This window comes from Hyla sarda, unplaced genomic scaffold, assembly GCF_029499605.1.
Source record: "Hyla sarda isolate aHylSar1 unplaced genomic scaffold, aHylSar1.hap1 scaffold_2332, whole genome shotgun sequence".
Lineage (NCBI taxonomy): Eukaryota > Metazoa > Chordata > Amphibia > Anura > Hylidae > Hyla > Hyla sarda.
This window is the reverse complement of record NW_026609014.1, coordinates 1-21,414: the sequence shown is the minus strand read 5'-3', so window position 1 is coordinate 21,414 and position 21,414 is coordinate 1. Positions and strand designations below refer to the sequence as shown.

Sequence of the window (21,414 nt, the reverse complement as noted above, 5' to 3'; positions counted from 1 at the left end):
GATCCTGTTTTAGTCAAGTCTCTGTTAATGGCTTTTTAACCAGCGGTGTTCCTCTTTTATCAGGTGTCAAACAGGGCTGCCCCCTGTCCCCACTCCTTTTTATTTGCGCAATCGAACCACTGATGGCCCTCCTCAGAAAAGACCGGGTAGTAAGAGGCGTACCGATACCTGGTGGAGGAGGGACCCATCTAAAGGTGTTGGGGTACATGGATGATGTCACCATACTGTGCCCGGACTCTCCATCCATGAGGGGGGCATTGAGGAACACCAGCTATTTCTGCGAGGTCTCTGGTTTTAAGCTAAACACAGATAAATGTGACTGTTTTTATATTGGCTCCTGGGATTCATCCATCACCCCAGGAGTCACAATGCAACAGGATCAAATTAAAGTTTTAGGTATTGTTTTTAACCAGGTCAATGATGGGAGCCCTAACTGGGATTCAGCTATAGCTAAGATGGAGAAGAAGATTTTAATGTGGAATCTTAGAAACCTTACCATGGAGGGGAAGATTTTAATAATAAAGATGGTTTTACTCCCTATTATGCTATACATTGCCATGGTATTTCCTCCATCTATTTTATACATTAAAAAAGTAACTAGAATTGTTTTTACTTTTTTATGGGGTTCAAAAATGGAGAAATTAAAGCGTGATTTTATGTACAAAAGTAGAGATAATGGCGGGAAAGATGTTCCTAACCTTTTTACTTTCTTTTACATAAAGTATTTCTGTTTCTGTTTTAAGATTATTAAATCCAATGGCATTTTTAGCTGCTTTTTAAGGTACGCTGCGGGCATGGTTTTTAAAAGATGGTTGCGCATCCCTCTGAACGCTCCGGTGCTTCTGTGTCCCCCAAAACATTATGTGGTGTTGGAAAAGACAGTCAGGCTCCTAGGTCTCCAAGATTTGGAGCCTGACATACTGGGGGACCAGAGAAAGGTATCAAAGGTCCTCAGGCGGAGTGAGGTTACCCTGGCAGTGTCCAATTTCACACAGGCAAGATCCAAAAAGGTATGGCGGAACGTGTACGGGAAGTTTCTGGCGAATGTACACAGGGATCTTGCCTGGGCAATCGTCCACCAGTGCCTCCCTACTCGTGAGTTCCAGCACAGGCGAGGACTGGTGGCGAGAGCCAAGTGCCCGAGAGATGGCTGCGGAGTGGACGAAACGGTGCTGCACATATTTTGGAACTGCCCTTTTGCACGGGAGCTTTGGAGGAAGGTAGGCCCACTTTTGAAGTGGGCCTGCGGCCTAAAAGATTTTAATCACGAATGTGTCTTTTACGGTCTTTTTAACTGCCCCAATTTTAAACAGCAGATGATCTGCTGGATGATTATTAATTGTTTTAAAAATGCCATCTGGAAAGTTAGGAACATCTTACTTTTTAAACATGATTTTATTGATGTTAAAAACTGTATAAAGCTGGCCCTGAGTGAGATGTACATCTATTACCTAAGAGACAAGAAACAGTTGGGGGCCAGCGAGGCAGCATCCATGTGGTGTCTGCCTCTATGGAACGAAATAACAGTATAATCAGTTTTTATGACATTTGTATAATGTTTTATCCTGCCATTTTTATTTTTTCTCCTTTTATTACTGGTTTTATTATTTGTATTTTAAAACTTTTGTGAACCTTTTATTATTTTGCGTTTTAAATTTTGTATGGTTTCTTATTTATTCAATAAAATTTTGTTGAAACCTTATCTGTTCTTATCAGTTTAATATCTGATACGTCCCCTATCTGGGGACCATATATTAAATGGATTTTTGAGAACGGGGGCCGATTTCGAAGCTTGCTTCCGTCGCCCTATGCATTGACCCGATATGGCAGTATCTTCGGGTACAGTGCACCACCCCCTTACAGGGTTAAAAAGAAAGATTCCTACTTTCATTGCTACCTGCTTGCTGGCTAGCCAGCTAGCCAGCCCTGTGGGCCTTGCTGCTGCTGCTGCAGCCAAAAAACAAAAGGTGGTGCTGCTGCTGCTTCTGCTGCTTCTGCTTCTGCTTGTGTCTGGCCGCTGTTGGAGCGTCCAGGCACAGGACTTCTGCTGCTGCTGACTAAATGGCCTCCTTAATTGGATCATTTGAGTAGCCAGCACACCTGTGCAGGTAGGGCATGACATGATAGGCAGCTGCCTTGATAGCGGGTGGGTGCTGAATGTTCCTAATTGACAAAATAAGATTAATGCTTATGAAGAAATATAAAATCTCATCCCTTCCCCAATATCGCGCCACACCCCTACCCCTTAATTCCCTGGTTGAACTTGATGGACATATGTCTTTTTTCGACCGTACTAACTATGTAACTATGTAACATAACATGGGGGGGGTCTCCTGGCTGTTCACACAGGTGTGTCATTGCTGTACATTGACCATGCATTGCTTCTGTGGTATTGCAAAGGCAAAGACAAATGCTTCCAGCCATCCATTGCACTAATGGATTGGTCATCAGCTGGCTGTCTATGTCCCGCATCAATATAGACCAAAGTACAGAGGGTTAGGCTATGCTATTGTGCACCTACCTGATGCATCAGAAGGTGCGAGGCCCTTGCTAAATTCTGTGCACAGACTTTGAGATCTATACTTTAGACTGTATCTAAACCTGCTCCAACATGGACTGACATTCTGGCCTACTTTCAGCCGATGCGACTTGTCTGTCGCTGAACAGTCGCTTTTTATGTATTCAGCACCTATGTATAATGTTGTAAAAATGCTCTAGAAGCTAAAGTCGCAGAAATGTCACACATATTTGGCCTGCAACTTTCTGTGCGACAAATTCAGACAGGAAAAATCAGTATAAATCCTTAGAAAATTATCCCCCAGTGTCTCCATCTGCTGGCGGTATTGAATAAGCATTGCTGCACTGATGGGGTATGCATTAGACGAAAAAAAAGAAGAAAAAGAAGAATAATACGCCCAGAAAAGAGGCGAAAAGGAGAAAAACGTAAAAAAACGTGAAAAAAAAGTAAGAGGAAGAGAAGGGAAAAAAAGGTGGAAATGGGTTTAAAAGTGATTTCGGCGGAGAAATATATATATATATATATATATATATATATATACGCGCACACACACACATATATATAAACGTATTCTCCGTTGAGATATTGCAGCCGCTGCTGTGTCCAGGCCCAGGAGCCTTAGCACTGTGCTGTGATGTCACTCAATACCACTGACATCACTAGGTGTAAACAACATCTCTCCTTTGCTGTGTATGTGACTATGGAGCTGTTTGGTGATGTCGTCTATTATGGCCTTCATAGAAGCAACAGGAGATTGTTGCATCCATCTAGAACCCTCAGAACTACAGTGCTATGATGTCACTCACTTCCACAGGCCTTGCAGAGTGTAAACAACAACAACCCAGCTTTGTTGTGTATGTAACCATAGGGATTTGTGATGTCACCTAGAACCTTCACAGCAGCGACAGCTTTATGAGGAGCATCAGCACTGCTCTGCCTGAGCAGAACCATCACCGCCATAGGTTGTCAAATAACCCGGATTTAACCCACACAGGTAAGTCCAATGGGGTGCAGGCATGTCCTCTATGCTTACAGCTTCCCGTGGGTGTTGGTTTGATACCGTTTGGGGACAGCCAAGGAGGCATCTGCAGGCAACAAAGGTAGGTGTGTGCTTGTGTGTGTGTTTCCTATGCAGATCCTAAGCCCAGTGTCACATGCAAGTAGGAGGAGTAAGAAGGGTTCCTGGCAAATCCGGGTTATGGATTGCATTTAAAAAGGCCCCGTGGGAGTGCAATGGGCCCCTGTCTTGCTGCTTAGCAATAATGGTATGGGTTTAGGTTCTGCTGTGTGTACTGGTGGTTGACTGCCCCCCAGCCCAGAGTGTGCATGGAAAATTGTCTGGCAGCCTCCCTGACAGCAAGCAGTGATAGTGCCCATGAAGGGGACCTTGTTGGGCCCGCCCCTTTCACGGTTATCGCTTCTCGGCCTTTTGGCTAAGATCAAGTGTAGTATCTGTTCTTATCAGTTTAATATCTGATACGTTCCCTATCTGGGGACCATATATTAAATGGATTTTTGAGAACGGGGGCCGATTTCGAAGCTTGCTTCCGTCGCCCTATGCATTGACCCGATATGGCAGTATCTTCGGGTACAGTGCACCACCCCCTTACAGGGTTAAAAAGAAAGATTCCTACTTTCATTGCTACCTGCTTGCTGGCTAGCCAGCTAGCCAGCCCTGTGGGCCTTGCTGCTGCTGCTGCAGCCAAAAAACAAAAGGTGGTGCTGCTGCTGCTTCTGCTGCTTCTGCTTCTGCTTGTGTCTGGCCGCTGTTGGAGCGTCCAGGCACAGGACTTCTGCTGCTGCTGACTAAATGGCCTCCTTAATTGGATCATTTGAGTAGCCAGCACACCTGTGCAGGTAGGGCATGACATGATAGGCAGCTGCCTTGATAGCGGGTGGGTGCTGAATGTTCCTAATTGACAAAATAAGATTAATGCTTATGAAGAAATATAAAATCTCATCCCTTCCCCAATATCGCGCCACACCCCTACCCCTTAATTCCCTGGTTGAACTTGATGGACATATGTCTTTTTTCGACCGTACTAACTATGTAACTATGTAACATAACATGGGGGGGGTCTCCTGGCTGTTCACACAGGTGTGTCATTGCTGTACATTGACCATGCATTGCTTCTGTGGTATTGCAAAGGCAAAGACAAATGCTTCCAGCCATCCATTGCACTAATGGATTGGTCATCAGCTGGCTGTCTATGTCCCGCATCAATATAGACCAAAGTACAGAGGGTTAGGCTATGCTATTGTGCACCTACCTGATGCATCAGAAGGTGCGAGGCCCTTGCTAAATTCTGTGCACAGACTTTGAGATCTATACTTTAGACTGTATCTAAACCTGCTCCAACATGGACTGACATTCTGGCCTACTTTCAGCCGATGCGACTTGTCTGTCGCTGAACAGTCGCTTTTTATGTATTCAGCACCTATGTATAATGTTGTAAAAATGCTCTAGAAGCTAAAGTCGCAGAAATGTCACACATATTTGGCCTGCAACTTTCTGTGCGACAAATTCAGACAGGAAAAATCAGTATAAATCCTTAGAAAATTATCCCCCAGTGTCTCCATCTGCTGGCGGTATTGAATAAGCATTGCTGCACTGATGGGGTATGCATTAGACGAAAAAAAAGAAGAAAAAGAAGAATAATACGCCCAGAAAAGAGGCGAAAAGGAGAAAAACGTAAAAAAACGTGAAAAAAAAGTAAGAGGAAGAGAAGGGAAAAAAAGGTGGAAATGGGTTTAAAAGTGATTTCGGCGGAGAAATATATATATATATATATATATATATATATATATATATATATATACGCGCACACACACACATATATATAAACGTATTCTCCGTTGAGATATTGCAGCCGCTGCTGTGTCCAGGCCCAGGAGCCTTAGCACTGTGCTGTGATGTCACTCAATACCACTGACATCACTAGGTGTAAACAACATCTCTCCTTTGCTGTGTATGTGACTATGGAGCTGTTTGGTGATGTCGTCTATTATGGCCTTCATAGAAGCAACAGGAGATTGTTGCATCCATCTAGAACCCTCAGAACTACAGTGCTATGATGTCACTCACTTCCACAGGCCTTGCAGAGTGTAAACAACAACAACCCAGCTTTGTTGTGTATGTAACCATAGGGATTTGTGATGTCACCTAGAACCTTCACAGCAGCGACAGCTTTATGAGGAGCATCAGCACTGCTCTGCCTGAGCAGAACCATCACCGCCATAGGTTGTCAAATAACCCGGATTTAACCCACACAGGTAAGTCCAATGGGGTGCAGGCATGTCCTCTATGCTTACAGCTTCCCGTGGGTGTTGGTTTGATACCGTTTGGGGACAGCCAAGGAGGCATCTGCAGGCAACAAAGGTAGGTGTGTGCTTGTGTGTGTGTTTCCTATGCAGATCCTAAGCCCAGTGTCACATGCAAGTAGGAGGAGTAAGAAGGGTTCCTGGCAAATCCGGGTTATGGATTGCATTTAAAAAGGCCCCGTGGGAGTGCAATGGGCCCCTGTCTTGCTGCTTAGCAATAATGGTATGGGTTTAGGTTCTGCTGTGTGTACTGGTGGTTGACTGCCCCCCAGCCCAGAGTGTGCATGGAAAATTGTCTGGCAGCCTCCCTGACAGCAAGCAGTGATAGTGCCCATGAAGGGGACCTTGTTGGGCCCGCCCCTTTCACGGTTATCGCTTCTCGGCCTTTTGGCTAAGATCAAGTGTAGTATCTGTTCTTATCAGTTTAATATCTGATACGTCCCCTATCTGGGGACCATATATTAAATGGATTTTTGAGAACGGGGGCCGATTTCGAAGCTTGCTTCCGTCGCCCTATGCATTGACCCGATATGGCAGTATCTTCGGGTACAGTGCACCACCCCCTTACAGGGTTAAAAAGAAAGATTCCTACTTTCATTGCTACCTGCTTGCTGGCTAGCCAGCTAGCCAGCCCTGTGGGCCTTGCTGCTGCTGCTGCAGCCAAAAAACAAAAGGTGGTGCTGCTGCTGCTTCTGCTGCTTCTGCTTCTGCTTGTGTCTGGCCGCTGTTGGAGCGTCCAGGCACAGGACTTCTGCTGCTGCTGACTAAATGGCCTCCTTAATTGGATCATTTGAGTAGCCAGCACACCTGTGCAGGTAGGGCATGACATGATAGGCAGCTGCCTTGATAGCGGGTGGGTGCTGAATGTTCCTAATTGACAAAATAAGATTAATGCTTATGAAGAAATATAAAATCTCATCCCTTCCCCAATATCGCGCCACACCCCTACCCCTTAATTCCCTGGTTGAACTTGATGGACATATGTCTTTTTTCGACCGTACTAACTATGTAACTATGTAACATAACATGGGGGGGGTCTCCTGGCTGTTCACACAGGTGTGTCATTGCTGTACATTGACCATGCATTGCTTCTGTGGTATTGCAAAGGCAAAGACAAATGCTTCCAGCCATCCATTGCACTAATGGATTGGTCATCAGCTGGCTGTCTATGTCCCGCATCAATATAGACCAAAGTACAGAGGGTTAGGCTATGCTATTGTGCACCTACCTGATGCATCAGAAGGTGCGAGGCCCTTGCTAAATTCTGTGCACAGACTTTGAGATCTATACTTTAGACTGTATCTAAACCTGCTCCAACATGGACTGACATTCTGGCCTACTTTCAGCCGATGCGACTTGTCTGTCGCTGAACAGTCGCTTTTTATGTATTCAGCACCTATGTATAATGTTGTAAAAATGCTCTAGAAGCTAAAGTCGCAGAAATGTCACACATATTTGGCCTGCAACTTTCTGTGCGACAAATTCAGACAGGAAAAATCAGTATAAATCCTTAGAAAATTATCCCCCAGTGTCTCCATCTGCTGGCGGTATTGAATAAGCATTGCTGCACTGATGGGGTATGCATTAGACGAAAAAAAAGAAGAAAAAGAAGAATAATACGCCCAGAAAAGAGGCGAAAAGGAGAAAAACGTAAAAAAACGTGAAAAAAAAGTAAGAGGAAGAGAAGGGAAAAAAAGGTGGAAATGGGTTTAAAAGTGATTTCGGCGGAGAAATATATATATATATATATATATATATATATATATACGCGCACACACACACATATATATAAACGTATTCTCCGTTGAGATATTGCAGCCGCTGCTGTGTCCAGGCCCAGGAGCCTTAGCACTGTGCTGTGATGTCACTCAATACCACTGACATCACTAGGTGTAAACAACATCTCTCCTTTGCTGTGTATGTGACTATGGAGCTGTTTGGTGATGTCGTCTATTATGGCCTTCATAGAAGCAACAGGAGATTGTTGCATCCATCTAGAACCCTCAGAACTACAGTGCTATGATGTCACTCACTTCCACAGGCCTTGCAGAGTGTAAACAACAACAACCCAGCTTTGTTGTGTATGTAACCATAGGGATTTGTGATGTCACCTAGAACCTTCACAGCAGCGACAGCTTTATGAGGAGCATCAGCACTGCTCTGCCTGAGCAGAACCATCACCGCCATAGGTTGTCAAATAACCCGGATTTAACCCACACAGGTAAGTCCAATGGGGTGCAGGCATGTCCTCTATGCTTACAGCTTCCCGTGGGTGTTGGTTTGATACCGTTTGGGGACAGCCAAGGAGGCATCTGCAGGCAACAAAGGTAGGTGTGTGCTTGTGTGTGTGTTTCCTATGCAGATCCTAAGCCCAGTGTCACATGCAAGTAGGAGGAGTAAGAAGGGTTCCTGGCAAATCCGGGTTATGGATTGCATTTAAAAAGGCCCCGTGGGAGTGCAATGGGCCCCTGTCTTGCTGCTTAGCAATAATGGTATGGGTTTAGGTTCTGCTGTGTGTACTGGTGGTTGACTGCCCCCCAGCCCAGAGTGTGCATGGAAAATTGTCTGGCAGCCTCCCTGACAGCAAGCAGTGATAGTGCCCATGAAGGGGACCTTGTTGGGCCCGCCCCTTTCACGGTTATCGCTTCTCGGCCTTTTGGCTAAGATCAAGTGTAGTATCTGTTCTTATCAGTTTAATATCTGATACGTCCCCTATCTGGGGACCATATATTAAATGGATTTTTGAGAACGGGGGCCGATTTCGAAGCTTGCTTCCGTCGCCCTATGCATTGACCCGATATGGCAGTATCTTCGGGTACAGTGCACCACCCCCTTACAGGGTTAAAAAGAAAGATTCCTACTTTCATTGCTACCTGCTTGCTGGCTAGCCAGCTAGCCAGCCCTGTGGGCCTTGCTGCTGCTGCTGCAGCCAAAAAACAAAAGGTGGTGCTGCTGCTGCTTCTGCTGCTTCTGCTTCTGCTTGTGTCTGGCCGCTGTTGGAGCGTCCAGGCACAGGACTTCTGCTGCTGCTGACTAAATGGCCTCCTTAATTGGATCATTTGAGTAGCCAGCACACCTGTGCAGGTAGGGCATGACATGATAGGCAGCTGCCTTGATAGCGGGTGGGTGCTGAATGTTCCTAATTGACAAAATAAGATTAATGCTTATGAAGAAATATAAAATCTCATCCCTTCCCCAATATCGCGCCACACCCCTACCCCTTAATTCCCTGGTTGAACTTGATGGACATATGTCTTTTTTCGACCGTACTAACTATGTAACTATGTAACATAACATGGGGGGGGTCTCCTGGCTGTTCACACAGGTGTGTCATTGCTGTACATTGACCATGCATTGCTTCTGTGGTATTGCAAAGGCAAAGACAAATGCTTCCAGCCATCCATTGCACTAATGGATTGGTCATCAGCTGGCTGTCTATGTCCCGCATCAATATAGACCAAAGTACAGAGGGTTAGGCTATGCTATTGTGCACCTACCTGATGCATCAGAAGGTGCGAGGCCCTTGCTAAATTCTGTGCACAGACTTTGAGATCTATACTTTAGACTGTATCTAAACCTGCTCCAACATGGACTGACATTCTGGCCTACTTTCAGCCGATGCGACTTGTCTGTCGCTGAACAGTCGCTTTTTATGTATTCAGCACCTATGTATAATGTTGTAAAAATGCTCTAGAAGCTAAAGTCGCAGAAATGTCACACATATTTGGCCTGCAACTTTCTGTGCGACAAATTCAGACAGGAAAAATCAGTATAAATCCTTAGAAAATTATCCCCCAGTGTCTCCATCTGCTGGCGGTATTGAATAAGCATTGCTGCACTGATGGGGTATGCATTAGACGAAAAAAAAGAAGAAAAAGAAGAATAATACGCCCAGAAAAGAGGCGAAAAGGAGAAAAACGTAAAAAAACGTGAAAAAAAAGTAAGAGGAAGAGAAGGGAAAAAAAGGTGGAAATGGGTTTAAAAGTGATTTCGGCGGAGAAATATATATATATATATATATATATATATATATATACGCGCACACACACACATATATATAAACGTATTCTCCGTTGAGATATTGCAGCCGCTGCTGTGTCCAGGCCCAGGAGCCTTAGCACTGTGCTGTGATGTCACTCAATACCACTGACATCACTAGGTGTAAACAACATCTCTCCTTTGCTGTGTATGTGACTATGGAGCTGTTTGGTGATGTCGTCTATTATGGCCTTCATAGAAGCAACAGGAGATTGTTGCATCCATCTAGAACCCTCAGAACTACAGTGCTATGATGTCACTCACTTCCACAGGCCTTGCAGAGTGTAAACAACAACAACCCAGCTTTGTTGTGTATGTAACCATAGGGATTTGTGATGTCACCTAGAACCTTCACAGCAGCGACAGCTTTATGAGGAGCATCAGCACTGCTCTGCCTGAGCAGAACCATCACCGCCATAGGTTGTCAAATAACCCGGATTTAACCCACACAGGTAAGTCCAATGGGGTGCAGGCATGTCCTCTATGCTTACAGCTTCCCGTGGGTGTTGGTTTGATACCGTTTGGGGACAGCCAAGGAGGCATCTGCAGGCAACAAAGGTAGGTGTGTGCTTGTGTGTGTGTTTCCTATGCAGATCCTAAGCCCAGTGTCACATGCAAGTAGGAGGAGTAAGAAGGGTTCCTGGCAAATCCGGGTTATGGATTGCATTTAAAAAGGCCCCGTGGGAGTGCAATGGGCCCCTGTCTTGCTGCTTAGCAATAATGGTATGGGTTTAGGTTCTGCTGTGTGTACTGGTGGTTGACTGCCCCCCAGCCCAGAGTGTGCATGGAAAATTGTCTGGCAGCCTCCCTGACAGCAAGCAGTGATAGTGCCCATGAAGGGGACCTTGTTGGGCCCGCCCCTTTCACGGTTATCGCTTCTCGGCCTTTTGGCTAAGATCAAGTGTAGTATCTGTTCTTATCAGTTTAATATCTGATACGTCCCCTATCTGGGGACCATATATTAAATGGATTTTTGAGAACGGGGGCCGATTTCGAAGCTTGCTTCCGTCGCCCTATGCATTGACCCGATATGGCAGTATCTTCGGGTACAGTGCACCACCCCCTTACAGGGTTAAAAAGAAAGATTCCTACTTTCATTGCTACCTGCTTGCTGGCTAGCCAGCTAGCCAGCCCTGTGGGCCTTGCTGCTGCTGCTGCAGCCAAAAAACAAAAGGTGGTGCTGCTGCTGCTTCTGCTGCTTCTGCTTCTGCTTGTGTCTGGCCGCTGTTGGAGCGTCCAGGCACAGGACTTCTGCTGCTGCTGACTAAATGGCCTCCTTAATTGGATCATTTGAGTAGCCAGCACACCTGTGCAGGTAGGGCATGACATGATAGGCAGCTGCCTTGATAGCGGGTGGGTGCTGAATGTTCCTAATTGACAAAATAAGATTAATGCTTATGAAGAAATATAAAATCTCATCCCTTCCCCAATATCGCGCCACACCCCTACCCCTTAATTCCCTGGTTGAACTTGATGGACATATGTCTTTTTTCGACCGTACTAACTATGTAACTATGTAACATAACATGGGGGGGGTCTCCTGGCTGTTCACACAGGTGTGTCATTGCTGTACATTGACCATGCATTGCTTCTGTGGTATTGCAAAGGCAAAGACAAATGCTTCCAGCCATCCATTGCACTAATGGATTGGTCATCAGCTGGCTGTCTATGTCCCGCATCAATATAGACCAAAGTACAGAGGGTTAGGCTATGCTATTGTGCACCTACCTGATGCATCAGAAGGTGCGAGGCCCTTGCTAAATTCTGTGCACAGACTTTGAGATCTATGCTTTAGACTGTATCTAAACCTGCTCCAACATGGACTGACATTCTGGCCTACTTTCAGCCGATGCGACTTGTCTGTCGCTGAACAGTCGCTTTTTATGTATTCAGCACCTATGTATAATGTTGTAAAAATGCTCTAGAAGCTAAAGTCGCAGAAATGTCACACATATTTGGCCTGCAACTTTCTGTGCGACAAATTCAGACAGGAAAAATCAGTATAAATCCTTAGAAAATTATCCCCCAGTGTCTCCATCTGCTGGCGGTATTGAATAAGCATTGCTGCACTGATGGGGTATGCATTAGACGAAAAAAAAGAAGAAAAAGAAGAATAATACGCCCAGAAAAGAGGCGAAAAGGAGAAAAACGTAAAAAAACGTGAAAAAAAAGTAAGAGGAAGAGAAGGGAAAAAAAGGTGGAAATGGGTTTAAAAGTGATTTCGGCGGAGAAATATATATATATATATATATATATATATTTATATATATATATATATATATATACGCGCACACACACACATATATATAAACGTATTCTCCGTTGAGATATTGCAGCCGCTGCTGTGTCCAGGCCCAGGAGCCTTAGCACTGTGCTGTGATGTCACTCAATACCACTGACATCACTAGGTGTAAACAACATCTCTCCTTTGCTGTGTATGTGACTATGGAGCTGTTTGGTGATGTCGTCTATTATGGCCTTCATAGAAGCAACAGGAGATTGTTGCATCCATCTAGAACCCTCAGAACTACAGTGCTATGATGTCACTCACTTCCACAGGCCTTGCAGAGTGTAAACAACAACAACCCAGCTTTGTTGTGTATGTAACCATAGGGATTTGTGATGTCACCTAGAACCTTCACAGCAGCGACAGCTTTATGAGGAGCATCAGCACTGCTCTGCCTGAGCAGAACCATCACCGCCATAGGTTGTCAAATAACCCGGATTTAACCCACACAGGTAAGTCCAATGGGGTGCAGGCATGTCCTCTATGCTTACAGCTTCCCGTGGGTGTTGGTTTGATACCGTTTGGGGACAGCCAAGGAGGCATCTGCAGGCAACAAAGGTAGGTGTGTGCTTGTGTGTGTGTTTCCTATGCAGATCCTAAGCCCAGTGTCACATGCAAGTAGGAGGAGTAAGAAGGGTTCCTGGCAAATCCGGGTTATGGATTGCATTTAAAAAGGCCCCGTGGGAGTGCAATGGGCCCCTGTCTTGCTGCTTAGCAATAATGGTATGGGTTTAGGTTCTGCTGTGTGTACTGGTGGTTGACTGCCCCCCAGCCCAGAGTGTGCATGGAAAATTGTCTGGCAGCCTCCCTGACAGCAAGCAGTGATAGTGCCCATGAAGGGGACCTTGTTGGGCCCGCCCCTTTCACGGTTATCGCTTCTCGGCCTTTTGGCTAAGATCAAGTGTAGTATCTGTTCTTATCAGTTTAATATCTGATACGTCCCCTATCTGGGGACCATATATTAAATGGATTTTTGAGAACGGGGACCGATTTCGAAGCTTGCTTCCGTCGCCCTATGCATTGACCCGATATGGCAGTATCTTCGGGTACAGTGCACCACCCCCTTACAGGGTTAAAAAGAAAGATTCCTACTTTCATTGCTACCTGCTTGCTGGCTAGCCAGCTAGCCAGCCCTGTGGGCCTTGCTGCTGCTGCTGCAGCCAAAAAACAAAAGGTGGTGCTGCTGCTGCTTCTGCTGCTTCTGCTTCTGCTTGTGTCTGGCCGCTGTTGGAGCGTCCAGGCACAGGACTTCTGCTGCTGCTGACTAAATGGCCTCCTTAATTGGATCATTTGAGTAGCCAGCACACCTGTGCAGGTAGGGCATGACATGATAGGCAGCTGCCTTGATAGCGGGTGGGTGCTGAATGTTCCTAATTGACAAAATAAGATTAATGCTTATGAAGAAATATAAAATCTCATCCCTTCCCCAATATCGCGCCACACCCCTACCCCTTAATTCCCTGGTTGAACTTGATGGACATATGTCTTTTTTCGACCGTACTAACTATGTAACTATGTAACATAACATGGGGGGGGTCTCCTGGCTGTTCACACAGGTGTGTCATTGCTGTACATTGACCATGCATTGCTTCTGTGGTATTGAAAAGGCAAAGACAAATGCTTCCAGCCATCCATTGCACTAATGGATTGGTCATCAGCTGGCTGTCTATGTCCCGCATCAATATAGACCAAAGTACAGAGGGTTAGGCTATGCTATTGTGCACCTACCTGATGCATCAGAAGGTGCGAGGCCCTTGCTAAATTCTGTGCACAGACTTTGAGATCTATACTTTAGACTGTATCTAAACCTGCTCCAACATGGACTGACATTCTGGCCTACTTTCAGCCGATGCGACTTGTCTGTCGCTGAACAGTCGCTTTTTATGTATTCAGCACCTATGTATAATGTTGTAAAAATGCTCTAGAAGCTAAAGTCGCAGAAATGTCACACATATTTGGCCTGCAACTTTCTGTGCGACAAATTCAGACAGGAAAAATCAGTATAAATCCTTAGAAAATTATCCCCCAGTGTCTCCATCTGCTGGCGGTATTGAATAAGCATTGCTGCACTGATGGGGTATGCATTAGACGAAAAAAAAGAAGAAAAAGAAGAATAATACGCCCAGAAAAGAGGCGAAAAGGAGAAAAACGTAAAAAAACGTGAAAAAAAAGTAAGAGGAAGAGAAGGGAAAAAAAGGTGGAAATGGGTTTAAAAGTGATTTCGGCGGAGAAATATATATATATATATATATATATATATATATATATATATACGCGCACACACACACATATATATAAACGTATTCTCCGTTGAGATATTGCAGCCGCTGCTGTGTCCAGGCCCAGGAGCCTTAGCACTGTGCTGTGATGTCACTCAATACCACTGACATCACTAGGTGTAAACAACATCTCTCCTTTGCTGTGTATGTGACTATGGAGCTGTTTGGTGATGTCGTCTATTATGGCCTTCATAGAAGCAACAGGAGATTGTTGCATCCATCTAGAACCCTCAGAACTACAGTGCTATGATGTCACTCACTTCCACAGGCCTTGCAGAGTGTAAACAACAACAACCCAGCTTTGTTGTGTATGTAACCATAGGGATTTGTGATGTCACCTAGAACCTTCACAGCAGCGACAGCTTTATGAGGAGCATCAGCACTGCTCTGCCTGAGCAGAACCATCACCGCCATAGGTTGTCAAATAACCCGGATTTAACCCACACAGGTAAGTCCAATGGGGTGCAGGCATGTCCTCTATGCTTACAGCTTCCCGTGGGTGTTGGTTTGATACCGTTTGGGGACAGCCAAGGAGGCATCTGCAGGCAACAAAGGTAGGTGTGTGCTTGTGTGTGTGTTTCCTATGCAGATCCTAAGCCCAGTGTCACATGCAAGTAGGAGGAGTAAGAAGGGTTCCTGGCAAATCCGGGTTATGGATTGCATTTAAAAAGGCCCCGTGGGAGTGCAATGGGCCCCTGTCTTGCTGCTTAGCAATAATGGTATGGGTTTAGGTTCTGCTGTGTGTACTGGTGGTTGACTGCCCCCCAGCCCAGAGTGTGCATGGAAAATTGTCTGGCAGCCTCCCTGACAGCAAGCAGTGATAGTGCCCATGAAGGGGACCTTGTTGGGCCCGCCCCTTTCACGGTTATCGCTTCTCGGCCTTTTGGCTAAGATCAAGTGTAGTATCTGTTCTTATCAGTTTAATATCTGATACGTCCCCTATCTGGGGACCATATATTAAATGGATTTTTGAGAACGGGGGCCGATTTCGAAGCTTGCTTCCGTCGCCCTATGCATTGACCCGATATGGCAGTATCTTCGGGTACAGTGCACCACCCCCTTACAGGGTTAAAAAGAAAGATTCCTACTTTCATTGCTACCTGCTTGCTGGCTAGCCAGCTAGCCAGCCCTGTGGGCCTTGCTGCTGCTGCTGCAGCCAAAAAACAAAAGGTGGTGCTGCTGCTGCTTCTGCTGCTTCTGCTTCTGCTTGTGTCTGGCCGCTGTTGGAGCGTCCAGGCACAGGACTTCTGCTGCTGCTGACTAAATGACCTCCTTAATTGGATCATTTGAGTAGCCAGCACACCTGTGCAGGTAGGGCATGACATGATAGGCAGCTGCCTTGATAGCGGGTGGGTGCTGAATGTTCCTAATTGACAAAATAAGATTAATGCTTATGAAGAAATATAAAATCTCATCCCTTCCCCAATATCGCGCCACACCCCTACCCCTTAATTCCCTGGTTGAACTTGATGGACATATGTCTTTTTTCGACCGTACTAACTATGTAACTATGTAACATAACATGGGGGGGGTCTCCTGGCTGTTCACACAGGTGTGTCATTGCTGTACATTGACCATGCATTGCTTCTGTGGTATTGCAAAGGCAAAGACAAATGCTTCCAGCCATCCATTGCACTAATGGATTGGTCATCAGCTGGCTGTCTATGTCCCGCATCAATATAGACCAAAGTACAGAGGGTTAGGCTATGCTATTGTGCACCTACCTGATGCATCAGAAGGTGCGAGGCCCTTGCTAAATTCTGTGCACAGACTTTGAGATCTATACTTTAGACTGTATCTAAACCTGCTCCAACATGGACTGACATTCTGGCCTACTTTCAGCCGATGCGACTTGTCTGTCGCTGAACAGTCGCTTTTTATGTATTCAGCACCTATGTATAATGTTGTAAAAATGCTCTAGAAGCTAAAGTCGCAGAAATGTCACACATATTTGGCCTGCAACTTTCTGTGCGACAAATTCAGACAGGAAAAATCAGTATAAATCCTTAGAAAATTATCCCCCAGTGTCTCCATCTGCTGGCGGTATTGAATAAGCATTGCTGCACTGATGGGGTATGCATTAGACGAAAAAAAAGAAGAAAAAGAAGAATAATACGCCCAGAAAAGAGGCGAAAAGGAGAAAAACGTAAAAAAACGTGAAAAAAAAGTAAGAGGAAGAGAAGGGAAAAAAAGGTGGAAATGGGTTTAAAAGTGATTTCGGCGGAGAAATATATATATATATATATATATATATATATATATATATATATACGCGCACACACACACATATATATAAACGTATTCTCCGTTGAGATATTGCAGCCGCTGCTGTGTCCAGGCCCAGGAGCCTTAGCACTGTGCTGTGATGTCACTCAATACCACTGACATCACTAGGTGTAAACAACATCTCTCCTTTGCTGTGTATGTGACTATGGAGCTGTTTGGTGATGTCGTCTATTATGGCCTTCATAGAAGCAACAGGAGATTGTTGCATCCATCTAGAACCCTCAGAACTACAGTGCTATGATGTCACTCACTTCCACAGGCCTTGCAGAGTGTAAACAACAACAACCCAGCTTTGTTGTGTATGTAACCATAGGGATTTGTGATGTCACCTAGAACCTTCACAGCAGCGACAGCTTTATGAGGAGCATCAGCACTGCTCTGCCTGAGCAGAACCATCACCGCCATAGGTTGTCAAATAACCCGGATTTAACCCACACAGGTAAGTCCAATGGGGTGCAGGCATGTCCTCTATGCTTACAGCTTCCCGTGGGTGTTGGTTTGATACCGTTTGGGGACAGCCAAGGAGGCATCTGCAGGCAACAAAGGTAGGTGTGTGCTTGTGTGTGTGTTTCCTATGCAGATCCTAAGCCCAGTGTCACATGCAAGTAGGAGGAGTAAGAAGGGTTCCTGGCAAATCCGGGTTATGGATTGCATTTAAAAAGGCCCCGTGGGAGTGCAATGGGCCCCTGTCTTGCTGCTTAGCAATAATGGTATGGGTTTAGGTTCTGCTGTGTGTACTGGTGGTTGACTGCCCCCCAGCCCAGAGTGTGCATGGAAAATTGTCTGGCAGCCTCCCTGACAGCAAGCAGTGATAGTGCCCATGAAGGGGACCTTGTTGGGCCCGCCCCTTTCACGGTTATCGCTTCTCGGCCTTTTGGCTAAGATCAAGTGTAGTATCTGTTCTTATCAGTTTAATATCTGATACGTCCCCTATCTGGGGACCATATATTAAATGGATTTTTGAGAACGGGGGCCGATTTCGAAGCTTGCTTCCGTCGCCCTATGCATTGACCCGATATGGCAGTATCTTCGGGTACAGTGCACCACCCCCTTACAGGGTTAAAAAGAAAGATTCCTACTTTCATTGCTACCTGCTTGCTGGCTAGCCAGCTAGCCAGCCCTGTGGGCCTTGCTGCTGCTGCTGCAGCCAAAAAACAAAAGGTGGTGCTGCTGCTGCTTCTGCTGCTTCTGCTTCTGCTTGTGTCTGGCCGCTGTTGGAGCGTCCAGGCACAGGACTTCTGCTGCTGCTGACTAAATGGCCTCCTTAATTGGATCATTTGAGTAGCCAGCACACCTGTGCAGGTAGGGCATGACATGATAGGCAGCTGCCTTGATAGCGGGTGGGTGCTGAATGTTCCTAATTGACAAAATAAGATTAATGCTTATGAAGAAATATAAAATCTCATCCCTTCCCCAATATCGCGCCACACCCCTACCCCTTAATTCCCTGGTTGAACTTGATGGACATATGTCTTTTTTCGACCGTACTAACTATGTAACTATGTAACATAACATGGGGGGGGTCTCCTGGCTGTTCACACAGGTGTGTCATTGCTGTACATTGACCATGCATTGCTTCTGTGGTATTGCAAAGGCAAAGACAAATGCTTCCAGCCATCCATTGCACTAATGGATTGGTCATCAGCTGGCTGTCTATGTCCCGCATCAATATAGACCAAAGTACAGAGGGTTAGGCTATGCTATTGTGCACCTACCTGATGCATCAGAAGGTGCGAGGCCCTTGCTAAATTCTGTGCACAGACTTTGAGATCTATACTTTAGACTGTATCTAAACCTGCTCCAACATGGACTGACATTCTGGCCTACTTTCAGCCGATGCGACTTGTCTGTCGCTGAACAGTCGCTTTTTATGTATTCAGCACCTATGTATAATGTTGTAAAAATGCTCTAGAAGCTAAAGTCGCAGAAATGTCACACATATTTGGCCTGCAACTTTCTGTGCGACAAATTCAGACAGGAAAAATCAGTATAAATCCTTAGAAAATTATCCCCCAGTGTCTCCATCTGCTGGCGGTATTGAATAAGCATTGCTGCACTGATGGGGTATGCATTAGACGAAAAAAAAGAAGAAAAAGAAGAATAATACGCCCAGAAAAGAGGCGAAAAGGAGAAAAACGTAAAAAAACGTGAAAAAAAAGTAAGAGGAAGAGAAGGGAAAAAAAGGTGGAAATGGGTTTAAAAGTGATTTCGGCGGAGAAATATATATATATATATATATATATATATATATATATATATATATATATATATATATACGCGCACACACACACATATATATAAACGTATTCTCCGTTGAGATATTGCAGCCGCTGCTGTGTCCAGGCCCAGGAGCCTTAGCACTGTGCTGTGATGTCACTCAATACCACTGACATCACTAGGTGTAAACAACATCTCTCCTTTGCTGTGTATGTGACTATGGAGCTGTTTGGTGATGTCGTCTATTATGGCCTTCATAGAAGCAACAGGAGATTGTTGCATCCATCTAGAACCCTCAGAACTACAGTGCTATGATGTCACTCACTTCCACAGGCCTTGCAGAGTGTAAACAACAACAACCCAGCTTTGTTGTGTATGTAACCATAGGGATTTGTGATGTCACCTAGAACCTTCACAGCAGCGACAGCTTTATGAGGAGCATCAGCACTGCTCTGCCTGAGCAGAACCATCACCGCCATAGGTTGTCAAATAACCCGGATTTAACCCACACAGGTAAGTCCAATGGGGTGCAGGCATGTCCTCTATGCTTACAGCTTCCCGTGGGTGTTGGTTTGATACCGTTTGGGGACAGCCAAGGAGGCATCTGCAGGCAACAAAGGTAGGTGTGTGCTTGTGTGTGTGTTTCCTATGCAGATCCTAAGCCCAGTGTCACATGCAAGTAGGAGGAGTAAGAAGGGTTCCTGGCAAATCCGGGTTATGGATTGCATTTAAAAAGGCCCCGTGGGAGTGCAATGGGCCCCTGTCTTGCTGCTTAGCAATAATGGTATGGGTTTAGGTTCTGCTGTGTGTACTGGTGGTTGACTGCCCCCCAGCCCAGAGTGTGCATGGAAAATTGTCTGGCAGCCTCCCTGACAGCAAGCAGTGATAGTGCCCATGAAGGGGACCTTGTTGGGCCCGCCCCTTTCACGGTTATCGCTTCTCGGCCTTTTGGCTAAGATCAAGTGTAGTATCTGTTCTTATCAGTTTAATATCTGATACGTCCCCTATCTGGGGACCATATATTAAATGGATTTTTGAGAACGGGGGCCGATTTCGAAGCTTGCTTCCGTCGCCCTATGCATTGACCCGATATGGCAGTATCTTCGGGTACAGTGCACCACCCCCTTACAGGGTTAAAAAGAAAGATTCCTACTTTCATTGCTACCTGCTTGCTGGCTAGCCAGCTAGCCAGCCCTGTGGGCCTTGCTGCTGCTGCTGCAGCCAAAAAACAAAAGGTGGTGCTGCTGCTGCTTCTGCTGCTTCTGCTTCTGCTTGTGTCTGGCCGCTGTTGGAGCGTCCAGGCACAGGACTTCTGCTGCTGCTGACTAAATGGCCTCCTTAATTGGATCATTTGAGTAGCCAGCACACCTGTGCAGGTAGGGCATGACATGATAGGCAGCTGCCTTGATAGCGGGTGGGTGCTGAATGTTCCTAATTGACAAAATAAGATTAATGCTTATGAAGAAATATAAAATCTCATCCCTTCCCCAATATCGCGCCACACCCCTACCCCTTAATTCCCTGGTTGAACTTGATGGACATATGTCTTTTTTCGACCGTACTAACTATGTAACTATGTAACATAACATGGGGGGGGTCTCCTGGCTGTTCACACAGGTGTGTCATTGCTGTACATTGACCATGCATTGCTTCTGTGGTATTGCAAAGGCAAAGACAAATGCTTCCAGCCATCCATTGCACTAATGGATTGGTCATCAGCTGGCTGTCTATGTCCCGCATCAATATAGACCAAAGTACAGAGGGTTAGGCTATGCTATTGTGCACCTACCTGATGCATCAGAAGGTGCGAGGCCCTTGCTAAATTCTGTGCACAGACTTTGAGATCTATACTTTAGACTGTATCTAAACCTGCTCCAACATGGACTGACATTCTGGCCTACTTTCAGCCGATGCGACTTGTCTGTCGCTGAACAGTCGCTTTTTATGTATTCAGCACCTATGTATAATGTTGTAAAAATGCTCTAGAAGCTAAAGTCGCAGAAATGTCACACATATTTGGCCTGCAACTTTCTGTGCGACAAATTCAGACAGGAAAAATCAGTATAAATCCTTAGAAAATTATCCCCCAGTGTCTCCATCTGCTGGCGGTATTGAATAAGCATTGCTGCACTGATGGGGTATGCATTAGACGAAAAAAAAGAAGAAAAAGAAGAATAATACGCCCAGAAAAGAGGCGAAAAGGAGAAAAACGTAAAAAAACGTGAAAAAAAAGTAAGAGGAAGAGAAGGGAAAAAAAGGTGGAAATGGGTTTAAAAGTGATTTCGGCGGAGAAATATATATATATATATATATATATATATATATATATATATATATATATATATATACGCGCACACACACACATATATATAAACGTATTCTCCGTTGAGATATTGCAGCCGCTGCTGTGTCCAGGCCCAGGAGCCTTAGCACTGTGCTGTGATGTCACTCAATACCACTGACATCAC

The 21,414-nt window shown here is 45.4% G+C and overlaps 9 non-coding genes across 9 annotated transcripts; all 9 read left to right on the top strand.

Annotated features, from left to right (window-relative positions):
• Window positions 1-1,669: 1,669 nt before the first annotated feature.
• LOC130322402 (U2 spliceosomal RNA) lies at window positions 1,670-1,855 on the top strand. Its single transcript, XR_008867920.1, has one exon. It is a non-coding gene; the product is annotated as a U2 spliceosomal RNA (small nuclear RNA).
• A 2,076-nt stretch (window positions 1,856-3,931) lies between these two features.
• Window positions 3,932-4,122, top strand: LOC130322399 (U2 spliceosomal RNA). Its single transcript, XR_008867917.1, has one exon. It is a non-coding gene; the product is annotated as a U2 spliceosomal RNA (small nuclear RNA).
• A 2,088-nt stretch (window positions 4,123-6,210) lies between these two features.
• On the top strand, window positions 6,211-6,401 carry LOC130322389 (U2 spliceosomal RNA). The gene has a single exon (XR_008867908.1). It is a non-coding gene; the product is annotated as a U2 spliceosomal RNA (small nuclear RNA).
• Window positions 6,402-8,479: 2,078 nt separating this feature from the next.
• LOC130322406 (U2 spliceosomal RNA) lies at window positions 8,480-8,670 on the top strand. The gene has a single exon (XR_008867923.1). It is a non-coding gene; the product is annotated as a U2 spliceosomal RNA (small nuclear RNA).
• Window positions 8,671-10,748: 2,078 nt separating this feature from the next.
• LOC130322405 (U2 spliceosomal RNA) lies at window positions 10,749-10,939 on the top strand. The gene has a single exon (XR_008867922.1). It is a non-coding gene; the product is annotated as a U2 spliceosomal RNA (small nuclear RNA).
• Window positions 10,940-13,035: 2,096 nt separating this feature from the next.
• On the top strand, window positions 13,036-13,226 carry LOC130322401 (U2 spliceosomal RNA). Its single transcript, XR_008867919.1, has one exon. It is a non-coding gene; the product is annotated as a U2 spliceosomal RNA (small nuclear RNA).
• Window positions 13,227-15,310: 2,084 nt separating this feature from the next.
• LOC130322404 (U2 spliceosomal RNA) lies at window positions 15,311-15,501 on the top strand. The gene has a single exon (XR_008867921.1). It is a non-coding gene; the product is annotated as a U2 spliceosomal RNA (small nuclear RNA).
• A 2,086-nt stretch (window positions 15,502-17,587) lies between these two features.
• Window positions 17,588-17,778, top strand: LOC130322400 (U2 spliceosomal RNA). Its single transcript, XR_008867918.1, has one exon. It is a non-coding gene; the product is annotated as a U2 spliceosomal RNA (small nuclear RNA).
• A 2,100-nt stretch (window positions 17,779-19,878) lies between these two features.
• Window positions 19,879-20,069, top strand: LOC130322388 (U2 spliceosomal RNA). The gene has a single exon (XR_008867907.1). It is a non-coding gene; the product is annotated as a U2 spliceosomal RNA (small nuclear RNA).
• Window positions 20,070-21,414: the final 1,345 nt, after the last annotated feature.